Genomic DNA, 7,707 nt, shown 5'->3' on the forward strand with positions numbered 1-7,707 from the left:
TTCAAGAGGAATAGTGTATAAGAGTAAGGAGGTGTTGATGAGGCTCTATGGGGCATTAGTGAGACCTCATTTGGAATAGTGTGTGCAGTTTTGGGCCCCCTACCTTAGAAAGGATGTACTGATGTTGGAGAGAGTTCAGAGAAGACTTACGAGGATGATTCCTGGAATGCAGGGGCTAACATATGAGGAGCGTTTGTCGGCTCTTGGATTGTATTCATTAGAGTATAGAAGAATGAGAGGGGATCTCATAGAAACATTTCGAATGTTGAAAGGGTTGGACAGAGTAGATGTGGAAAGGTTGTTTCCCTTGGTGGGTGAGTCCAGGACAAGAGGCCATAGTCTTAGAATTAGAGGGTACCCAGTTAAAACAGAGATGAGGAGAGATTATTTTAGCCAGAGGGTCGTGGATATGTGGAATTCGTTGCCACATACAGCTGTGGAGGCCCAATCATTGAGGGTGTTTAAGGAGGAGATTGACAAGTATCTAATTAGTCAGGGTATCAAGGGATATGGGGAAAAAGCTGGAAATTGGAACTAGATGGGTGAATAGTTTAGCTCATGGGGGAGCTGTGGAGAAGACTCGATGGGCCGAATGGTCTACTTCTGCTCCTTTGTCTTGTGATCTTGTGAACTCTATCCCATTGAGTCTTTTTACAGTCCGGGAATCCCAATCAATATGTGGAAAGTCAAACCATAACAACCTTATGTTTCTTGCAACAGTCTGAGATCTCTCTACAAATTTGTTCCTCTATATCAAGCAGACTGTCCAGTGGTCTATAATATAGCCCCATTAACATGGTCATACCTTTCGTATTCCTTAGTTCCACCCTTAAAGTCTCATTCTCCAGTCTGTCCTGACTGAGCACTAACGTGGTATTTTCTCTGACAAGTAACACCACCCCCTTTTAATCTCTCCCCCTCTGTCACATCTAAAACAATGGAATGCCAGAATATTAAGCTGCCAGTCCTGCCCCTCCTGCAAACAAGTTTCACTATGGCTACAATATCATAATTCCATGTGTTAATCCATGCCCTGAGCTTATCTGCCTTTCCTACAATACTTCTTCCATTGAAATATATGCAGCTCAGTACATTAGTCCCACCATGCTCAATCTTTTGATTCCTGACTTAGTTGGAGGACTTAACAATGTCTACCTCCACAGCCACTCCACTGTCTGTTCTGACACTCTGGATCCCATCCCCCTGCAATTCTAGTTTTAACCCCCCGTGCAGCACTAGCAAACCTTCTGACCAGGATATTAGTCCAACTCCAGTTCAGGTGCAAACTGTCTCTTCTAAACAGGTCTCACCTTCTCTGGAAGAGAGTACAATGATTCAAGAATCTGACGCCCTCCCTCCTACACCAACTCCTTAGCCATGTATAATCTTCCTATTTCTGGCCTCACTAGCATGTGGCACAGGTAGCAATCCTGAGATCACAACACTGGAGGTCCTGTCTATTAACTTAGCACCGAACTCCCTGAACTCACTTTGCAGAACATCGTCATTCTTCCAACCTATGTCATTGCTTACCTACATGGACCATGACCACGACCACTGGCTGTTCGCCCTCCCACTTAAGAATGCTGAGAAATCAATCCGAGATGACCTGGATACTGGCATCCGGGAGGAAACATACCATCCAGGTATCTCATTCTTGTCCACAGCATCTCTCTTCTGCTCCCCTAACACCACAGTGCACTTCTTCTCCCGCCTTCCCTTCTGAGTCACAGAGCCAGACTTAGTGCCGATTGCTGTGACTGTCCTCTGCTAGGTCAACACTCACAACAGTATCCAAGATGATATATCTGTTTTCTGGAAATCCAGAGACTGGCAAACACTGGTGACACGTTCAGAGTATTCATGAGACTGGAACTGGACTCTCTGACAGTGGTGTCTGAAAAGAGGATGCTGTCCAAGTTGCATGCCACCTCGGACAATGTCTCCCATCCACTACATAATGTACTGGTTGGGCACAGGAGTACATTCAGCCAGGGACTCATTCCACCGAGATGCAACACTGAGCGTCATAGGAAGTCATTCCTGCCTGTGGCCATTAAACTTTACAACTCCTCCCTTGGAGGGTCAGACACCCTGAGCCAATAGGCTGGTCCTGGACTTATTTCCTGGCGTAATTTACATATTACTATTTAATTATTTATGGTTTTATTACTATTTAATTATTTATGGTGCAACTGTAACAAAAACCAATTTTCCCAGGGATCAATAAAGTATGACTATGACTGTTGTAGAGGGGGATGACCACAGGGGTACTTTGCATCAGCTCCTTAACCCTTTCCCCTTCCTGACAGTCATCCAGTCTTCCTGTGTCCTGCACCTTGGGTGTAACTACCTCAATATGTCCTGTCTATCACTCCCTCAGTCTCACGAATACTCTGAACGTGACACCAGTGTTTGCCAGTCTCTGGATTTCCAGGCCTTTTTCAGTCCACCAAGAATTCTTTAGTTCCTTCACCCTGCAGGGGACATTTGCCTTGTCTCGGGAGTAAGCTTCTCTTTTGGCCTTGCTGCCAATGTTGTTCTGCCAGGCACAAAAGGCTTTCCTTTCCTTAGAGATAAGTTGTTCCATCTTCATATCATTATAATCAAACCAATCCTGATGCTTTCTGGACTTGTACCCAAGGATATTTTTACAAGTATAGAGAGATGGTGGAGTTAAGCAGACCCCAGTGTTCTTTGATATTCTCCAGAAATTTCTGTTGGGAGATTTTCCCCAAACGAGGCTGAAGGCGCTAATGGCTGGTAGTGTCAAGCAGTCTCTCAGGTCTATCCTAATTTCAGACACACATCACCTCCATAGAAGACATTCCCAGCAAAAATCTGAAAATTATCATTAATTTTGAGCAAAAATACATTGCCCTCACTATTGGTATGGAAGAGCCCTTACATATTCTGCAATTCTTCTTTCCATATTGTACATGCAGTGGTCACTTTATTAAATACACCCACTCGTTGATGAAATATCTAATCAGCCAGTCATGCAGCAGAAACTCAATTCATAAAAGCATACGGACATGGTCAAGAAGTCCAGTTGTTGTTCAGACCAACTATTAGAATGGGGAACCAATAAGTGACTGCTTGTGGAATTATCTGCTAGTGCCACATGGGGTGGTTTGAGCATCTCAGAACTGCTACTCCCTCTGGGATTTTCATGCCCAGTAGTCTCTGGAGTTTATAGAGAATGGTGCAAAAAAAAAAAAAAAAAAAAAAAAGATTAAAAATTCCAGTGAGCAGCAGTCTGTGCATCAATACACCTTGATAATGAGAGAGGTCAAAGGAGAATGGCCAGATTGATTCAAGCTGACAGGAAGCCGACAGTAACTCAAATAACCATGCGTTACAACAGTGCCCTGCAGAAGAGCATCTCTGAATGCACAACACGTTGAATCTTGAAGTAGATGGGCTACAGCAGCAGAAGACCATGCCGGTTTCCACTCCTGTACCTAATAAAGTGACCACTGAGTACACATAGCTTTGTGCATATATTTATTTATTTAGAGATGCTTTGCAGAACAGGCCCTTCTGGCCTTCAAGCTGCACTGCCCAACAACTCATAACTTACCCCTAACCTAACTATGGGACGATTTACAATAAGCAATTAACCTACTAACCGGCGTATACACACTTCCTTACAGTCGATGCCGGCATTGCACTCTGAACTCCGACGCCCCGAGGTGTAATAGCATTGCACTAACTGCATCACTACTGTGGCTCCTAATATATTAAACTAAAAGATACTCACTCCATGTGAAGGGTGAAGAAGGGCATTTGCACTCTTGCCCAACCTGTGCCTTGCAGCACCACGAAAGCCAAACAGAACAAGTTTGGAGGAGATTGTGGAAAGGCAATGACGGGCAAAGTGGAAGAAAGGAAACAAGCACATTTACATTTTAAACGTTGTCCAACAGGATTAGCAAGTCAATGAAACAAATGAGCTTTCCAAAATATCAGAAAGAATAAAAGCTTTATTTCTGCTGTCATTCAATTTTACTTTCACGAACTGTAATTCATTGTCTGATTTAACTAAAATAGCCTTCATTTTAAGTTACTTCATGTACAAAGGGGTACATGACCGAAGAGCAGTGACACCAATGTTTTTCTTTTTCATAAAGCTCCTATATTAATGAGATTGAAGTGCATCATTAACTCAGAGTTTACTTAGTATTTTTTAAAATACCTGGCATAAGCATTCAACAATGCATTATCTATTTCCCACAGCTTTGTTGCTCTGCCATTTTCTAGAGCGAAGAGATGGATTTAACTTTCTGACAAGCTGTAAAGATCCATAATGGAACCAGTCTATCAGCTGGATATCTTGATTTGAATGCAGAAAAAAATTCTGTTGCTTGCCACAACTTAGTGAACCATGTAAACCCAAAATTCAGATATGAATATCCATATGTCTCCATCATAGGACAGGGCCACAACACGCTGGAGGAACTCAGCAGGTCGGGCAGCATCTGTGGAAACGATCAGTGACCGTTTCGGGCTGGAACCCTTCGTCAGGACTCTGACCCCAGCATCTGCAGAGTATTTTGTGTATAGAGCAAAGCCATTCAGGCCTATTTTATCAATCCTGGCTCACACAGCAATGCTGACTTGCTCTGTACCCTATTCTCCCCTCATTCCCATTAGTTCCACCCCCACTCCCACCTCCTCCAGATTACAGCCTTCACCTACAAGCTAAGGGGAAATTTACAATGGTCAATTATCTTATTACCTTGCACATCTGGAACATGGGAAGAAAGCAGACACCTAGGTGGAACTAATGCAGTCACGGGGAGAATGTGCAAGCTCGACAGACAGCTCGGATTGAAACCAGGTTGCTGGAGCTACTGAGCAGTTGCTGTACTCCCTGTGATGCAGTGTTCACTTAAAAGGACCGTGTGCCACCCGACCCAAAGGAAAATGCCACCCGTGAACCAAGAGTTTGCTCCAAGTTTTCTTCCTTCCAGTTGCCTTCACCTTCTGGTTGAATGGAAAGACATTTCAAATCTGTATTTTTTTTTCAAAACCTATTCAAGAATTAGATGCTACATGTAGAAAAACCACTGGCACTGTAGTTTTCAAGAAATTTAGGAAAATATGAAGGAAGGCAAATGTGATATCAGCATGCATCTCGGGAAGATTAGAATATAAAAGCAAGGATATAATGCAGATGCATTATAAGGAGCTGATCAGACCACACTTGGGGTATTGTGAGCAGTTTTAGGCCCCATAACTAAGAAAGGATGCACTGACATTTAAGCAGTCATGAGGAGGATTACGAAAATAATCCCAGGAATTAAAGAATATGAGGAGCATTTGAGATCTCTGGCCCTGCTCACTGGAGTTTAGAAGAATGGGGAGGGGATTTTACTGAAATCCATCAAATATTGTAAGGCCTAGCTAGATAGAGTGGACGTGAAAGTGGGAGAGTCTAGGACTAGAGGACACAGCCTCAGAACAGAAGCACATCAGAGATGAAAAGGAATTTATTTAGCCAAAGGGTGGTGAATCTGTAGAATTTATTGCCACAGATGGCTGTGACGGCCAAGTCATTGGGTATATTTTCAGCTGCAAGGCATCAGACTGCAAGGCCCTATACAGGATAATAAAAACCACCCGGAGGATCACCAGGGTCTCGCTCACCCCATTTGTGGCATTTACTGGGTGTGTTGCAGACAAAGGACCTGAAGCATTGTTGGGGATCCCTACCACCCATCCAACAATCTCCAACCCACTATAAATCAGGAAAGAGGTACAGAAGCATCAAGACTAGGACTGCCAGACTGTGTAACAGCTCCTTCCCTCAGGCTATGAGACTAATGAATACCCTGCCACCATTGAGGTCTCATCACGAGGACAGCGAGCTGCGCACTACATGCATTTTGAATTATATTTATTCACTTATTTGTGGTAATATTTTGCTTTATGTGCTGTGTGTAATATAGGTTTTTATGGGTGCACCACGGTCTGGAGATTGATAGGTTCTTGATTCGTAAGGATGTCAGTGGTATGGGGGAGAAAGCAGGAGAATGGGGGTTGAGAGGGAAAAACAAATCAGCCATGATTGAATAGCAGAGCAGACTCGATGGGCTGAATGGCCCAATTATGCTGCTATGTTTTATGGTCTTGAAAAACAAAATCTTTACAAATATCTTAAAAGTTAGAAAACTTACTAAAAGAAAATTAGTATTTATTATACCAAAATATGGATACTTAAATTAAGTTTAGGGATGTTCATCATTGCTGGAAACATAGGAAAACTAAATTTGTATAAGAAAAACTAATATATTTCATATGAATTTTTATTTTATAAAATAAGGGCTGATGACTTGATTCTGAAAATCCAAGTATGCCTCGGTAAGTAGGCCCAATGAATTGAAATCCGGAACACAATGGGTTAACCAGTAGATGCCAATACTTTTTATAGACCGTTGAAGGACTTTCTTTTGGTCACCATGGGGACATAGTCTCGTTGCTAATAATAAAAAAAATCCGTCAAATGCATCCGCAAGAATAGGTGTATTTGCAATTGTCAAATGAGCCTTTTGATCAAACGAGTCCTCCAGACAGTCACTCCTTTTCCTTTTTGTTAATGCACTGACTGCAAACAAGTTGACAGATTAAACCAACACTAACACGAACTGTCCTCACGTTCCGAGATATAAGCGTTCTCTACGGATCTTTGTATATGAAAAGGTTATGAATATCTACGTATATTTCTAAAACTCCTTCTCCTCTAATTTCCCCTCAAAATTAAGAATTAAATTTGGAAAGAGGATTAATTGCTAATAATAAAACTATAAAGCTGCAAGTTTTACGACAGCACAAATAGCCACAAAGACAACAATCTTCCCCAAGAATCAAAAAGCAATACCCGTCAGTCTCTTGAATACCTCAAGATACAGCCCAGCTGACAGACAAAAAGCCCCGAGGTTCATACCTTCACAGAGCAGGAGCAGAGCTCACAGCTGATCTGTTGTGGCAAGTCGGGAGTTTAACTCCTTCCTGAAACTAACAGCCGGTTCAAGTGGCTGGAAAACAAGGCAGAGGAACGCCCGCTTCTGTCTACCGTTCCCTTCCCCTCGACCCTGAGCACAACTAACCTGGGGACCGTCCAACCCGCTGTATCCTAATTTCTACGATCTTCTCCCTTCCAGTTCGGTGAAACAAACCCAGTTCAATACATCGCTTGACCCACACTGGCTTCCGTACACATACATTCCTTCCGGCCTGTTGTCAGGAGACTGTGCTTCGCCAATACCCGCCCCCCTCCACAGCTGCGGGATGATTGGACACACGGCGCCTCATTTGCATTACAATGCTAATAAATAAGAACATGGCACAGGCGATCAATCGATGCGATGGGTGTCAATCAGTGAACGTCACAGGTCGTGCAGACCCTCGTGCACGTGCTGTAGTTGAGGAGTTTTATTGTGGAGGGGGTGGAGCCTCTTCAGGTGCCCCCTGCCCTGGGAATTTGAGTGCAGTGGATAGACATCATGTTGGTGACCAACTACCAATGGTCCCCAGTCCAGATAGATTCCCATTCTTTGATACCTCCTCCTGGGTGGTGGAAGGCTGCAGCTCTGGTCGGCCCTTTGGGGATCGAAGGTCACTTCCAATGACACATCTTAACCAGGCAGACTGGATATTGTGAAAGTTGGGTAACTTTCTCACACACCCATGTCTGTTGGGAAG

At 43.4% G+C, this 7,707-nt stretch overlaps 1 protein-coding gene across 4 annotated transcripts in view; it reads right to left on the bottom strand.

Annotated features, from left to right (window-relative positions):
* Positions 1-7,226, bottom strand: part of atosb (atos homolog b) — a 126,267-nt gene extending 119,041 nt beyond the window's left edge. For 3 of the 4 annotated variants that reach the window (XM_072252476.1, XM_072252477.1, XM_072252471.1), the window contains exon 1: positions 7,113-7,226. The gene's annotated coding sequence lies outside the window, so the exon portion shown is untranslated. Of the gene's footprint in view, positions 1-6,949; positions 7,059-7,112 lie in introns of those variants that run through there. The other variant, XM_072252474.1, reaches the window with a different exon arrangement.
* Between the last annotated feature and the right edge of the window lie 481 nt (positions 7,227-7,707).

The sequence above is a fragment of the Mobula birostris genome, chromosome 3 (assembly GCF_030028105.1).
Source record: "Mobula birostris isolate sMobBir1 chromosome 3, sMobBir1.hap1, whole genome shotgun sequence".
In the NCBI taxonomy this organism is placed as follows: Eukaryota; Metazoa; Chordata; class Chondrichthyes; order Myliobatiformes; family Myliobatidae; genus Mobula; species Mobula birostris.